The sequence below is a fragment of the Pinus tabuliformis genome, chromosome 3_2 (assembly GCF_031772625.1).
Source record: "Pinus tabuliformis cultivar Carrire ecotype Pingquan chromosome 3_2, CPIR1, whole genome shotgun sequence".
Lineage (NCBI taxonomy): Eukaryota > Viridiplantae > Streptophyta > Pinopsida > Pinales > Pinaceae > Pinus > Pinus tabuliformis.
Genome location: NC_142302.1, coordinates 968,376,532 through 968,394,004, shown reverse-complemented (window position 1 = coordinate 968,394,004; position 17,473 = coordinate 968,376,532).

Below are 17,473 nucleotides of genomic sequence, written 5' to 3'. Positions count from 1 at the left end.
ACCTAAGTAATAGCCGTAATAGGTCAAGAAGTCAGCATTTGTTTTAAGACCAAACCATGTTCAACGGAAAACGTAAGATTCCAACAAGCAGTAGTCATTCCTAGAAATAAAGGACCCATAAGAATAAGGCTTAAATAGGGTGGAGCACCAAATTGTAGGATTTGATCAATAGATGGGAACATTATAGCACACATTTTTCCTCTTTCTAAGGATAGGGAGTATATGGAGGCAACTTCCCCCTCGGAGGAGGGTACCTAGTATAGGACATAGTAGATTATTGTAGATGACCTAGTCCAGTCTGAAAAGCACCATAGTTCCGCTCCAAAGGGGACTAGGGCACAATGGGTTGAAGAGGTTGTGAGGTGTTCATTAGGGAGGTACCAGATAATATTCTAGATAAACATGATAAGGGAGAAGTCTAGGGAATGGTTGATGCACCAAAAAAAGTTCCATAAAATGACTGATAGCCGGGGGGCATTGACAGGCCACCATACAAGTGAGTTGCTGGTGAAGTGACAAAAATAGAAGTTGATGCAACTTCTATTTTCGTCACTCATGGAAGCAGATATAGGTTGAGAAACCATTGTTGACTCAGTCATGGTTAGACTCATCCAAGGCATTTTCTGAGGGAATTTCAAAGGTGAATTAAAACAAGGAGTCTGAGGTAAAGTGTAGAAATTAGGGTGTATATTTCCAACTTCTCATGAAGTTTTAATCAAAATCACAAGACACAAACCTACTCTAATGCTCTGTGGAAGTAATTTAGAACAAAAAAATTTAGACATGCAATTAGAAATCACACACATGCAAATAACATTTTTACTGAGGAAAGATGATCTATTGTTGAATGTTAGTTTTGCTGTGCTAATTTCAACTTCAGAATTAAAAACAATTTTTCATCATTTGCTTTATGTGCATAGGTTTCCTTATGGTGTTTGTGAATGTAACAGGTAAATTTGTCAAGTTTTATGTCAAATTCATGAGAAAAATAGCATGTAAGTAAAGTCTTGAACAACAGCAAACAAATATACAGCAAACCATCAAAATTAATACTTAACATAGTGTTTTGACGAAGGATTTCACCCATCCTAGGCTACATCTCCTTGGTCTAGATTCCATGGCTTGGGCCTCTGTATTAGCTCAAAATGGAAAACAATTTTATTTACAATGCTCTACTGCTCCTGAAACTTGCTTCAATGTGATCAAAACATCAAAATCATACAGGAATGACTCTTTCTGAGCCCAAATTGGTCAAAAATTGTAAAAGTGTTGGCCTCTTCAGTTTTCCTGAGGAAAACTCCACCAAAACTCGAGGAAATCGAGTTAATCCTGTCAAATTTGGAGAAATTTCGAATTTATCGGACCTGCCAAAAGATCCACCAAGTTAAATTGTGCTTTAATTAAAGATAAACATGGTTTAATTAATCTTAAACTTCAGTTAGCGCTAAGAGCGCAGTTAGTGTTTACCATTGGCCTCTGGTTTTGTGGTGGTGGTCACATGCGGAGGGGGCTGGCCCACAGGGCTAGGCCCTTAGGAAGGGACACGTGGTTACCTCTGGGCTTGCCACATGTCTCTTTCTCATTAGTCCTCCCCCGTCCAATGAAAAAACACTAGCTCACCAAACTGTAGACCAATCGAAATGCACCACTTGTCATGACTATTATAGCCTATATCGACCTCAAGCTGAAGGGAGGCAATATTAGGATAACCACAAACCACGCTTAACTTGGTAGCTAGCCCTACCAGGTCGGGAGAGGGCTCTCTCCTTTTTAATCTCAGTTAATATGACTACAATTACAGCTTGAGATGATGGAAATGAAATTAGATTTTAGGCTAGATATAGTAGCTCTATGGTTTTTGGTTGATTTTGATGGTTGGTTGCTGGATCAAATGGAGCAGGCAGCTTGGGTCCGGGAAATCAAGTCAGAATTGCAGACATGTTCTGTGGGGCGAGATAGATAAGTGTTTTATGCACTTGGAATTGAATGAGATAGTTGATTTAAGACTGCTGAGGGGCTGAGGAGGGCATGCAAAGACCATGAATCCTCTTCAGACTACTGAAAACATTAGAAGCTAAATGCATTCCAAAGGCAAAGCACTAATATCAATGTATTTTGCCTATTTCTCTTGATTCATTTATTTTATAGGAAAGGAAAGATTTTGAAACATATAACACATAAGAAAAACTTATTACAGAAGAAGAAACAATACAAAAACACAGTATCACAAGAATCCCACAAAAATAGCTGCAAAACCTGGTTTTACTCCTTACCAATCTGTTGATACAAGTATACAATGTGTGCACCACTTCCAAAAAGTCCAACCTTTTCCAATGAGTGAAAAAAACATCATATAGACATCAAAACCACCTGAGCTATCCATCAGGGGTCGAATACAAGAGTCAAGGAGCTGTTTCAACTACATCTAAACTAGGAACAAGAAAATAGGCAGTGGAACAACTTGCCTCTAAAACTAAGGAAACTGATACATTCAGTTTCAAACCACTTTTTATTGATGTATCTACCTCCCCAAGTGATTTTTCATCAAATTTACATCATATTACATCATTTACCATCAAACATTTACCAAGAAGAGGAGAAAAAGTCAATTGATGATGAAACTGGGCGAAATATTGAGTTTTAGGCAAAATTGACAAAATTTGCCCAATGCGCAACACCTCTTCAAGCAAGATTTTGGAGGCCTTCCATTCCACCAAATCAGGGCCAAGATAGCTTTTTGAAAAGCTTTCTCTATATAGTTTTTGAAACATCTTGAATTTCCTAATTTGGAGGTAATTTTCCCCTTCAAACATGAATTATCCCAGGACTACTTCCCGTGGGTGCAAAAAGTGGTAGAGAGGGCACTTTTTGAGTGTTCTTTTCCCTTTAGGAGACCTAGTTTTGCTCCAAATGAGATGAAACTTTTAGGGATTGATGTACTTTTGATGTTGAATCCAAAAATACAAGCCATTTTGCAAATGGGTGTGCCAATCCAATGCGTAGTGCTGGTGGCGCTGCGCATCCACCAGGATTTCCTGTTTTTCCAATTTCCAAAAATCAAAATTTACAAAATTTTTCCAAAATCTACCCAGTTTTGGCTCAAATGTACTTCATTGGTTACTTTGTTGGGCAAGTGTAACATCAGCCAAGATCTCAAGTTTTTCACCCCTCTTTTTTCTTCTTAAGGCCCTCCTTAATCTTGCCTTAAGTTGCTTAATCCTCATGTTGCATATCTTGTTCCGGGTCATATAGTGATAGGCCATGTGGAAAAGCAATTTCTTCTCTTTATTAGCCTTCTCTAGTAGCTTCTCAAGGTGAATGTTCACCCTCTCTAACCAAGTTTCTCGGTCATTTTCAATTTCTTTCTCAATGGAGGTCATCTTGACCTTTGCCTTCTTTGCCCTTTGCCTCTCTTCTCTAAGCATTTGCAACTCCATGATAACCTACTTGTCAGTTAATTGCTTGTTTTCCTACTCAAGGTAATTGATGATCCATTTTTCCCTTTCCAAATTTACTGATAAGGCTTGAATGTCAGCCTCTTGTTTCTTGATGGTATCCTTAGCACTTTGGGTCTCCAAATCAATGACATCAATTCCCTGTACTTCCTCATGAACAACTAGGTCAAAGTCCCTCTCTTGCTCATCACTAGGATCCACCTCTTGCATTTTTCCTTTGGCTTTACCTTCATCCTTGCTATGCTGCCCAACATGTACTTGTTTTGCTGAAGAAGAAAGCAAATCCCCTTCCACTCCTTGTGGAGATAGCATTTGCCTATGGCCTGTAGATGAAGGCGAGACCCCTTCCACTCCTTGTGGAGATAGTACTTGCTTGGCAACTACAAAGAGCATCCTAGTGCCTCTCTCATAAGTCAAAAACACAGGTACCCCCACAATTTCAGTTTCTTGAACCTTTTGTTGTCCTGAAGGTCCACCTTCCTCCTGATGCACTGATGAAAATATTTGAGGGCCTTTGAACACCTCATGAGAAATGAAGGTTTCCCATGGCATTCCCAACTGATTGAGCTGATGTAAAACAATAATTTTAATAACAGAGAAATGGTAAATACTGTTGAGTTGCTGTGGATATGGTTTCCTCTTTGCAATAACTGTCATTTTCTCTATGTTTTTGCATATAAAATAAGGAATACTCATCATTTTCACCCTAGTGAAATGCATCAATAATCTGATATGGTAGGCATATAATCTAGAGAACCTACCCTCACAAGTAAAATACTTAATGATGAGCTTCATGAGTGGAGCATACCGATCCTCCAAAAATCTGAAAGGAAACACTATACTGATTCTGCCATGGTATTTAGCCTTGATGTAAGGCTCATAATACTCCCTGTGAATATGTTGCCTCTTGTTCCATTTCTCCCCTACATCTGGAATTCTTGTGGCCTCTGCAATGATGGTGGATAATAGAGTAAATGTAACCCCGACAAGATGTACCATATTGTTATCCATGTTTGTCACAAACTATCTTGCTAGTTCATGGTGAAATTTAACCCTCTCAACCATCTCACAAAACTCAAAACATGATTGATATCTAAAACATGTGGTGGCTAGTGGGCAAGCAAGAAGTTCACTCATGCTGATAGGTTCCTCCCTGATGATTCTTCCACCTTTGTGAGGCTTCCTGGGCTGCAAATTCCTCTCTCTAGAGCTATCACTTAGGGTGTCTTCTTCATATTCAAACTCACTGTCTCGCTCCATTTTTTACTCTTTGGGATGATTTGATGAATGATGGACAGTTATGTGAGGAAAAGATGAGTATGAAGAGATATTATAAGAAGGAAAACAGTGGTGAGATGAAATGAGAGGGTAGGTGGGGGTTATAAGGAATCTAGGGTTTGATGTGAGGGGGTTTAGGGCTTGGTGAAGGAATTAATTTTTGTAGGGAAATAGGGGAAGATGATATGGGTTAAATGAGATGGGATTTAAAGGTAAAATTAGGGCAATCGATAATGGGAAAATGAAGACAAGTGACCAGAGCTAGAAATGGTGAGAAATTTGGTAGGAGACAACTAGGGTTTTGAGTTTTAATATACTAAAACCACAATTATAACATAAAAACCCTATGTGAGATCAAAAGTGAGGTTACTTACTTGATTGGAAAAGAAATGCAGCAATGATGGTGATTAGAGGTGAATTTTGAGGGTTTTGAAGTGTTACTGGCCAATGTGTAGCGCCTACTCACCAATGCACGACACCTCTCTGATGCGCAGCGCCAGAGTAAATTTACACAGGAGAAAACTGCCTGATGCGCAGCGCCAGAGTAAATTTACACAAGAGAAAACTGCCTGATGCGCAACACCACTCTGATGCGCAGTGCCAGGCTCCCAATGCACAGCACAAGGCAAACTTGTTGCAAATTTCGAGTTTTCTTCCTCCTTTACTCAATCTTCCTTCAAAACATGATTTAGCTCTCAACTTTGACTTTTTGCACAATGGAATGGCTTGCTATCATGAATTTGTTTTATATACCTTACATTTTGATTTTTTTTTATTTTGAACCCACTTTTCTAAAGTCTTGGTAACTTTTTCACAAACTCTATTTTTTAGTGTGAAGCTCGACCCTTTTTCTTGGCAATTTGATGGATTGATGTCTTGATGCTTTTGATTTTGGAGTGGCAGGAGTTGGCAAGGTAACTAGGAACAGTTGTTGAGTGCTTATTAAATTTTACATATGTTGAGAATTCAAAAATATCTGAAGATTCATATCTTTTTACATGTCTGCATGACAACACATATTTCATTAAATTTGGAAAAATTTTATTACAATGACATCAATAGAATTGAGATTTTGGTTATTTTGAAATTCTAGATTCATCATTTAATTCCAAATTTAATGAAATATGTGTTTGACCCTTATTTTCTGCAAATGTGACTTTAATGAAACCCTAATACCTAATGTTCTTGAAAACCCTAAGACCTAAGACTTCTTTAAAGCAAATGGAGCAAAGATGAAAATTGACTATAAACCATTTGACTGAATGATGACTAAAAGAGGTCAGCAGATATCATGTGATGAGGAGTAAAGTGGACTATCATTTACCATCAGTTGATCCATGACCTAATGGAATGCAACTGATGAAAGTGGGATTTCTAATATGAATGCAAAAGAGTAAATTTTTTATCACTGATGGCAGTGTGAAGACACTGACACTAACAATGACCTCACTGGCCGTTGACCAAACCTTTGACCTACACAGTCACTTGCCACATTAGCAGTACAGATTGCTGACTAGGCAATGATTGTACTTTTTTTTCAAAATTATTTTATTTGGAAAAGCGGACAGAGAGTAGTATCTTTCTCATACGAGCTCCGTTTTGAGTGAAATGAGTTGCATTGGGATTGTATCACCGAGATGAACACTATCGTTTACATTTTGAGTGATTCTGAGCACTTTGATTTTTGAGCTAAATACTAATCACCTGATCATTCCTCCCCACTAGAAGCCTTTTGGACCCCAAAGGTGAGGGTATAGCTCCCTCACCTTCTCAATCTGCATCCATTTGGGCTTATAAGGATTTTCTCCCTTGAGTCCCACTCGAAGGTATTTGACATTCCCTCTCTTTGAAGTTCTGGTTCTTCTATCAAGTATGAGATCTTGTTGAAGTTCATCAAGATATTCTGGTGAGAAATCATCTATTGATGGTATCTGAACATGTTCTCCTTGATCATCAATCAAAGGAGGCTCAAACAATCTCAAATTCTCAACATTAACAATAGAGTATATTTTCATATAAGGAGGAAAATCTAGCTTAAATGCATTGTTACCAATCTTTTCCAGAATTTTAAAAGGACCATAACAGATTGGCTTCATCTTTTTACCTTCCCCTTGAAGTCTCTCTTTGCTAATATATAACCAAACTTCGTCTCCAACTTGAAATTTATGATTGACATGGTGTTTGTCATGCCTTGCCTTGTAGCTGCTTTGACTCTTTTCAAGTTGTTCTTGCACTGTGTGATGTATCAACTGAATTTTCTCAATGAACTTCCTTGCCTTATCGATGTCGCTATGACCATCAATAGTGACATATTTCCCAAAGATAAAGTCCAATGGTGATCTTGGCAAGTACCCAAAACATGCCTCAAATGGCAATGTGTTTGTGGAAGAATGATTTTCCCTGTTGTATGCATGCTATATGTAATGCAATTGTTCATCCCACAACTTGGGATGTTTGCTACAATATCCTCCTAGAAGATGAATGATTGTCTTGTTGATCACCTTGGTTTGCCCATTTGTTTGTGGATGAAAGGTTGTACTTTTCTTACTTAGTGTCCATCATGTCCCACAAATTTGACCAAAAATTCCCAACAAATCGAGAATCTCGATCACTTACAATGGAAGTAGGAAGACCAAAATGAACCCAAACATTTTGAAAGAAAAGATGAGCTATTTGTTCAGCTGTAAATTTCTTTTTACATGGCATTAGAATACACATCTTGTTGAACCTGTCTACAACTACATACAAGTAGTTATGACCTTTCCTTGACAATGGAAGACCTCTTACAAAATCCATTGGAATACTCTCCCATGGGCGTGAAGGAACCGAAAGTGGAGTGTACAATCCTAGTTTCCTATTTCTAGGCTTACTTATTGCACACAAAGACATCCTCTAATGAAACGAGATACATTATCAAAGATGTGTGGCCAATAACAATACCTTTGGAGGTTCACTATTGTCTTGCCTACACCAAAATGTCCAACAATCAATGAAGTGTTTTCCTCCCTTATGATATTGTTTCTTTCTCCCTGTGGAATACATAACTTTCCCAAGCGATACAACAAACTGTTATGTACCTGGTAATCTAACTCTTCAATTTGGTTTCCTTGCCTTAAGCTTGATTACACATCTCGAAAGTCAATATCATATGCATATTGCTCAATCTAACTTTCCTGTAAAATAGAATTGTGCTTGAGTATAATAGATGAATTTACAATAGGCCTAGAAAGTATATCAACTACCTATTGTAGATTCCCTTTTTGTACTTGATAACCAAATGAAAATGTTGTAGAAAACCCATCCATCTGAAGTGTCATTATTGCTACAACTTTGACTGTGACTATAAGTACTGCAACGGTTGATGGTTGGTATGGATAATGGTCTCCTTCCCCATCAAGTAGTGTTTCCATTTTTTAACACTTTGTACCAATGTGTAAAGTTCTTTGTCATAAGTGGGATAGTTAGTCACAACACCATTAAAAATTTCAGAATGAAATGAAATGGGCTTACCATGCTACATGAGAACTGCTCCCATGGTGTAATCACTAGCATCCATTTGAATCTGTAATGGATTTCTAAGATCCAAAAGAGCCAATACCGGTGCTGAACTGATATTTTGTTTTAAAGCATCAAATTATTTTTGTTGTACATCTCCCCAATGGAAGACTTTCTTGACACTAGTCAATGCATGTAGTGGAGCTACAATGGAAGAAAAATTAGCAATAAATTTCCTCCAATATTGTGCTGCCCCAACAAATCTTCTTAGCTCTGTAACTGTATTTGGCTTGGGCCAATTCACAATGAGCTCAACCTTAGAGGGGTCTATCTTCATCTCACCTCCTCCAACAATGTATCCTAAATAAACTAAAGTAGTCTTGCCAAATTCACACTTTGACATCTTTAAAAATAATTATTCTTTTCTCAAGACATCAAGTACCTTGTTCACATGCATGACATGTTCATCTATGGATTTGCTAAATATGAGAATATCATCTAAGTAAACAATTCCAAAATCATCTAGAAATGGTCTCAATACATCATTCATAACTCTCATGAAAGTAGTTGGAGCATTTGTAAGACCAAAAGGCATAACAAGCCACTCAAACAATCCTTGTTTAGTTTTAAATGCAGTTTTCCAAATGTCCTCTTCAGCTATTCTAATTTGATGATAACCACTTCGTAAGTCTAACTTAGTGAAATAATTTGCATACCTTAATTTATCAAGCAAATAATCAATTCTTGGGAGTGGATAACGATTCTTTACTATTATCTTATTCAGTTCACAGAAATCCACACACATGCACCAAGTCCTTTCCTTATTTCGCACCAAGACAATTGGCGAACCACAATGCGAAGTAGACGTGCATATGATACCTTTTTTCAACAATTCTTGAATTTGATTCTTGATTTCCATGCTCTCCATGATCGACATGTGATACATGACAATGTTTGGAAGTGGAACATCTTGCTGCAGTTGTATCTCATGCTGAATTCCCCTCTTGGGAGGTAACCCCTTTGGTTCCTGAAACATCTCGCCATGCTTTATTACCACATCAAACAAATCAGATTTTAACTTATCATCAGAACCTTCAAAAGATTCATAATCTATATCATTCTTTTTCTTGATCATGAGAAGCACAAAATTTTTACTGGAATTTACTAGTCTCTTCATCTGCCCTACATTAACCAAAGAAATGTTTAACGTTTTGTAATGGGCTCTCACAATATACTCCACTCCATCCTTGAGCAATTGATATTTGTTCTCATGGCGATAAAATACCACTTTCCTATCATACAAATATGGTCTTCCCAAAATAATTCCTGAGATGTCAAGTGGAACTACATCTAACTCAACTTCATCAATGAATTTTTCAGTAATGGAAAACTTGAATAAGCATTTCCTTGTAACTTGTAAATTTTCATTATTGACTATCCAACCCAAAGGGTATGGCTTATGATGAGGTACAGTTTCAAGGTTAATATTTTTGACCAAGTCTTCTGAAATTAAGTTCGATTGTGACCCACTATCAAATAATGCATCAATCTTTGTATGGTTTGAGATTACCCTTACATGGAACAACTCTATCCTTGATTCTTCATTTGGAGTGTTGTTGTGACTATGTGAGGAAATAGTGCTTGTTATAGCTTGTTTTCCCTTTGTGACCATGGCTGAAATCTTGGTCTCATCACCGGAATCGGATCCAAGATCATGTTGTGTGGTAGTGGTCGTCTTTTGTTTCCCCTTATTGTTTGGTTACTTAGGCCTTAATTCAGAATGTAATTTCTAATAGTGGGCTTCATCATGCCCCTCTTTAGAGCAATGTTTGCATGTAATTTTCTCCCCTTATTTCTTTACACTTGAATTCTTCTTTCCTTTCCATTTTCCACCCTTCACTTTCTCCTTACCCTTGAATGGATTCTTCTTACTACCCTCTTCTTGAATGTTCTTTCCTCTTGCTTCAAGGTGCATGGCTTGCACACATACCTCATCTAAATTTCTTGGATTGAACATAAGGATAGTGCATTTTAAGTAGGAATGTAAACCCCCAATGTATTTCAATAATGTATCTTGGGAATTCAAGTTTACTCCTAACAACAAAGCCATTTTCCTAAACTCCTGGTGTTATAGACATTTTTGTGCCTTACAGCTCTGAGCATGAAATGTCCATAATCCAAGGGATCCAAAGTCCCTAAACATGTTGTTCCTGCCCCTAAAGGAACAAGGTCAGCAAACTACAGCTTCTCCCAGAAGTTCTCCACCAGAAACTACTCAGAAACAGTCAAATCGGGATCATTTCAGAGGCTACACTAGCTGCCTGCGTTGCATAGCACCCAAATGCACTGCCCAGGTGCATTGCAACGCACTTGAATGGACTACCAGGGTGCGTTGAGTGGGAAATTACAAGTGGCAAGGTCATCATGCGAGGTGGAAAGACACTAGAAGCTTCCAGAACCTTCTCCAATGACACTTGCCTCACTGAATTCGACCAAGGATGAGTAAGAGGCTCTCAGTCTCCAAGTGGAAGGCTCTCACTCTCCAAGTGGAAGCAAGAACTGACAGAGAGAAAGGACACTAGTCAGATGACAAGCTGACTCATCCTCTCTGCAAACATCTATATATGGATCCCTCATCCAAAAGATCCAGAGGCTGGAATTTGGTACTTTGCAGAGAATTGCTGTTGGTTTGTAGATTGAGATTATTGGGTGATTTATGCTTTGTTGGAGGTGAAGAAGGGATTCCTTTGCTGGGAGGTTGATGCTGGATCAGGCCTCATTTGGTTGTATCTCCTCCTGAACCTTTATTATTCTATCAATAAAGCTATTTGAGTTTCTCCTACATACTTGTGTTTCTTTGACGTATGTTGCATTAGTATGTTTTGCTTATAATCTGATCCTAAGCTTTTATGTATATGAATCTATGTCTTTGTGTAGTCTCTCTCTTCTTTGATCTTGCAGGTGTCGTGCTGCTGGGAAAGTGAAGGAGCAAGGGGTTGAAAGCTATCAAAGAGAGGAGGAACTAGGCCAAGGGAACTAACGGAAGACAACGGTTAGTTCATCCCTTCCTTCTTTGTTCATAAGTTCATAAGGAAGAATACTCAAGTAGTTACTTTGTTTGTTGCTAAGGCACTGTCACACCTTAGGTGGATAGGGTCGTCCTGCATAGGCACATTTCCCCACAACAAAATGGCGACTCCACTGGGGAGAATGTCTAGTTAGTTTATTTGTGTTTCTCTTATTGTTTGTCTCATAAACTTGGAAGCAGCAAATCGAACTGCATTTGCCATTATCAAATGCAAAGTAGGCAGCTGCTCCTTCAATCCACTCACTGGATTTGTTTATGATTTGAACAATGGATTCACAAATGATCTGATTGCCCTTTGTGATAGCTCTTAGTCCTCCTTTAAATCATCCCTCTAATTGTACCTTACTGATTGCTTTTACTCGGCCAAAAGCCATAGATTAAACTGCAAACCGTGACCCAGAACCCGGATAGAAGTCTCGTTTCTGCCCCAGCGCAGGCTCTGTGAAGAGACTCTGCATTTCAACGCAGGTCCCGAAGGGGCTACCTGCGCTGTAATTCAGTTTCTCTGTGCTGTAGGTGCGCTGATCAGCCTTGCCATTTGCAGCTGAGGTTCTTTGCTCCATTTTGCCTAGTTTTCATCTTTGATTTTTGCAGCCTGTGACCAGTGTAGGTACCTATCTGAAAACCCCTTTTCTCTGCCTTAATTCCGCCTCCTTTGTACAAAATAACTGTGAGTGTTTTTGTGTGTTTGTGGCATCATTTACAGTTTTCCATTGCAAAAGTGAAATAGTCATACTGTCGTCCTTAGATTCAGATCTGTCGTGAGTATCGACTTTGGTCTTAGGAGAAAGTTTATTTGTTGTTGACAGTCGATTATGCTTTTACTTTGCTTTTGGTTTGAATTTGTCACTTTCTAGTGTTGAAACAAGTGTTTATTTCGAAAATCGTAAAGTGTCGTAATCTCCTCTACCTTTTGTTTTCGAAAAGAAGCTTGTTTGTCTTTTTCACTTGAAAGCGAATTCAAATTTGTACATCAACTTTCTTTTTAGGCATCAATATTAAGAAAGTGAAAAACAAATACATGCACTTGTGCATTTGCATATTGATAGTTTGTATGGTTTGATTTAGGAAAAAGTGCATTTACAGTGTGCTCTATGCTCTTTGAGAAAAGATTGTTGTCTTACTTTTCCCCTTGTAGCTAGGATTTTCATTGTCGAAAAGAGATACAAGATTTGCTTATCATCTTTAGATTGCATTTAGGAATTACATCTACATCTCGTGGTGAACCCAAAAGGCAAACTTCTAAGAAAGATCAACTTAAAATAAATTTAATGAATCTAACAACGCTTTGTAACTTAACGCACAACATAGAGGTCTAGGCTAGAGACGTGTTCCGGCGTCGTAAAACCTGGTGTCTTACTATTGAGTGGTTGTGTGATTCCTCCACGGTGAAGCGATAAGTATCAGTACGGATTGTGCTCCCACGTACCGTCGAGTATATATTGGGAGACCCCTATAGGCTTAAAACCTTTTATCCATAGGAAGCCGTGTCGGCCGCCCTACTGATCACAATGCACCGAACACAGCATTCGGGAAGATTGACTGCCATACCGTAAAACGTATTCTGCAGTTTTGTGATTGGTTTGGTACACCCTCTACCTAGATCTCTAGAGCATTCCCTTTCGTTCCTTTTCAGACTCCTTAACGGAAACGGTCCATATGAGCACTTGTCACTTCAGGCTCATTAAAAATCGAAGGAGACTAGAGTCATCTTTTGTTTTTTCTCGACTCTTTAAAATTGAAAAAACAAGTTGTGTCAAAGCGTGTTAAAATTTATTTTAAACGGAACAATCATCACCCTTTTCCTACGTTGATCTTTCGGTTGAGAAAATGGAGCCTACCAACCAAGGAATTCCCCTTGGTGGAAATCCTAGTCCTTTCTCCTCTTGGGGAGATGTTGGTGCGCCCCATATGGCCACATTGTCGCTTCCAGGACTGACAATTGGCTTGCCGGTCTGTCTCTTCTCAACCAATGTTGTTCAGAACACCACTATTCCTGAACAATCGAATCGACAATTAGACGAATCTAGAGTTGCCCACCAACCTTCTACTTCCTCTAATTCTTCTTCTCCTCCTTCCTCTTCGCTTGACGGGGCTGGCAAAGCCAAAAGCCAAGTTCCTAAGGAGAAGAAGGAAAAGAAAAAGAAAGAGAAGAAGAAGAAGGAGCCAAAGGTGCATGGGGGCAAACAAGTATCGTCTAATGAAAATCCACACACTGCACTGACCAGGCCTAAATCGCCATGTGTCATTTGCAAGGGAGACCACTTTCATAGAGATTGTCCTTGCATCCCCCAGATACTAAGGGACTGGTCTCCCCGTTTGCACAATTTGGTGGCGTCAACCTCTGGTAATCATGTTGAAAGCACACCGTCAACTAGCGAAAGTGAAGCCCCAGGACAAAGAGGGAGAGCTAGATTTCCTTGCAAACTGTGTGAAGGCGATCACGCCATCCACCATTGTCCCTTCTTAGACGAAGCTAAAAGAGTTTTGGATGATCGCCCGGTTTCACCGTTGCGACTTCCTCCTGAATATAAAAAACTCTTGCCGAGTCCTTCGTTAGTTGAGAATCCAGCTAGCCCGCTCAAGTGGTCGGCTGAAGCACCTGTCATTGAAGATGAACCAACTGAATCCATACCAGACGAAAGTCAAAAGGTCGAGGCGGCAGTTGACCCGGTATTGCCTTCAGAAGTTTTATCTTCGAATGATACAGTCACTGAAGAAAACAAGGATGACACCATCCAAATTCTCTTCATCAACACAGACTCCGACGAACAAGGGGGCAATTTACCCATTCCTTTACCGCAGGAAGGAAGTTCGTCAGAGCCGTACCCGGCCGTCTACTCGGTCCCACCTCCAAGAAACCTAGTTGTCTCCTTCGACTGGAATCAACTAGGCAGACCCCGTTTACCAGCAAGCATACCATTCAGAATTATCGTCCAAATATATAGAATGGTCATGGCTGGTACCATCATTGATGAAGGGGCATCTGTGAGTATCCTTTCCTCGACTGCTTGGAAAGCGCTTGGTTCGCCATCGCTTTTGCCTGAGATGAGAAATCTGACAGGCTTTGATAAAGGAACCAGTCGACCTTTAGGGATTCTTCCCAATGTGCCTATAACATTGAGAAAGAAGACAGTTCAAATGAACGTCATGGTAGTTGAAGGACCCTTGGATTATAACCTACTCCTTGGACGAGACTATATTTATTGCATGGGAGCCATCGTCTCATCACTCTTTAGAGTAATGTGTTTTCCGCACGAAGGAAGAGTGGTCAAGCTCGTGGACCAGCTTTCATTTCCCGGATCACGCATAGCAAATAGTCATATACCGTCCCTAAATGGTCTCTTCACGCAAGAAATGTCTCCACCCACGGTCCGTCCTCCCGATGAGCGCGAGTAATTCGGAGGGGTATGACTGGAACCCAGGGGGCATGCATCCTGGTCTGCTTCGGCAGGAAAACTTTGGGTATAGAGTAGGTTTTCGCGGGAGAATATGACTAGTCTGTACCCCGTCCGTGATTGGAAGAGGGGTTATTCTAGAACAAGATTCTCTTGTCAAAGTTATGTGAGTTGACAGAACAGAGTCAATCACCTTTGTTTATCTCGGTAGACATCGCCGAAGAAGTGTTCTGTTTGCAACAGAACAATCTTTGGGTAACCTGAAAGAGGTAGGCCTCTCTCGGTAAAACAAATGTTTTGGTGGAAGTGAAGTAGGGGTAACCTTGAAATCATACTTTATACCTGGGGGCATGCAAACCTTTTGGAGTGCAAGCGAAGGGTGACTATTTATTTTTTAAATTTTTAGGTCCTCCCTTTAAACCCGTAGGCTCTAACCCTTTAAACTCGTAGGATTAGCCGTTTCCGAACTTGCATAAAGAAAGGATCCGGAGCAAAACTTTGGAAGGTGTAAGCTCCATAAAAAATAGCATCTTCAGTGAGACATTCTTATCATATGACTGGATATTCGAGCAGTTTTAGCACATAGTTCATGCTCGTTAAAAAATAAACATAAGAATCGAGCAGTTTTAGCGCATAGTTCATGCTCGTTAAAAAATAAACATAAGATCGAGCAAGTGTTTCAACCCGCGTTTAAGCTCGTTAAAAAATGAACTATCCTCCGGTAAATAACCACCGTGAATGTAACCTTATTAGCCATTAAAGCCTTGGTCGTGTTTGCACCGTCACCTCCACTTTTCCATTGGCCGATCGTTCACCTCCATTTGATTGTTTACCCATTTTGAGGAACAGCTGCGAAGAGTGATTTCACTAGCCATCCTTGTGACACTGCCGTGATTGGAAAATTCCAAGCCTTACCTGGAATCAGCTGCTACCCTGTTTATCACTCGTTCCTCAAAAGACGAGTCTTCTTTAAGCTCTTTTCATTTGACTCGTAAAATATGAAAAGATTGCCGAGTTTTGGCCTTCCAGCTCGTTAAAGAGACCGGAAGAGCTATCCCTCCTCTAGGTTTTAATCTTTTTGGACCTGAGGGATTATTGCACAAAAAGATCGAGCGCTTGTTTTGTTCGGCTCGTTAAAACTATCGAAAATTCATCCCTTCTGTATTGTTTTATACTTTTTTGGGCTTAAGGGATTAGATGACGAAAAAGGAATTTCGGAGTTAACTTTATGTACCTTTTCAGACTCTCTAAAATTGAAAAGGACCGAGTTATCTTTGTCGTTAGACTCGTTAAAAACATTAATAGCGACAAACTTATCTTTAGACGAGAACGAGTTTCACTATCGCTAGGCTCGTTAAAACATAGCGATGGGTTTACCCGAAGGGTAAATTATAGAACAAGCATATGTTATCCTCCTCAAGATTGACAAAAATAAAGAGGTACTGGTCAGCAATGACTGGGGAAAAATTGGGAAAAACTCAAAGAAACTTTATTGGTAGCAGGTCGCTCTTGAACATGACACTTCCACTCCGTGCCTGAGTCGGGTTAGGTTGTTTCATTCACCGGTCACATCGCCATGATCACGCCATACCATCCACATTTGGGGTAAATGCTACCAATCCATCACATAAGTGTCATCGATATGTTCAAGAGAAGTCATTCAGAAGGAGTCAACCGTGTCCCATCCACTACCATACATTATACTTCATTCTTCCATGACCGCCACCCTGAACCATATATCATCAGATTGTTTTCACCTCCATCAAAATCATTTGCTCCATTCCATGTCATTGATGTGGGATTCATTAAGGCCCTCCTTTGATGGATCGCTTCTTGTCGACATCAGCTCATTATCCAAGAAGTTGATCTAGGAACACCCCCCTCAGTACTTTGAAGCTTGCATGCCTCAATGGCAAGTTTCTCACTTCCGGCGACAGGTATACATCAATGACCTTCGACCGAAAGATTTTGTGTGGTGTTCGACACCAAGTCCTCTATTCACACCACGTGAATTGTACTGCAGTACCTTGAGGGTCATCATCATTATCGGTGATTCCTCTCGCGCTTGTTAACAGTTTACATCATTGACTGGTAATCAAGCGATGTCTTTCCATGTTCGACTTCAACACATTTCTCACATGGATCGACTTGTACTTAGAGTGAATATCGGACGAGATTGAAGACCTCGGATCTAGTTTCATCCATCCGGGCTGCGATATATATTCAAGAAAATAAAGACATTGAAATGTACAGCATTGCAGCACAGATAATCATCCTACCAAAAGGATGATGGCTCTATCAGAATCATCAGTCTACCATCAGACGATTGTCTGTCCTATGTACATGTAAATGAATTTATAAAGCTAAGCATGGGAATGCCCGCCTCAGCTAGATCATGAGAAAAATATGAAGATAATGTATTGTATTGTATCTTATTACAGGTCTCCTCCTAGCATTGAAAGAACTTCGGATCCTCCTAATAAAGCATTTCACCCGATAAATGGCCTCATACTTTAGGGGGCAACTGTTATAGACATTTTTGTGCCTTACAGCTCTGAGCATGAAATGTCCATAATCCAAGGGATCCAATGTCCCTAAACATGTTGTTCCTGCCCCTAAAGGAACAAGGTCAGTAAACTACAGCTTCTCCCAGAAGTTCTCCACCAGAAACTACTCAGAAACAGTCAAATCAGGATCATTTCAGAGGCTACACTAGCTGCCTGCGTTGCATAGCACCCAAATGCACTGCCCAGGTGCAT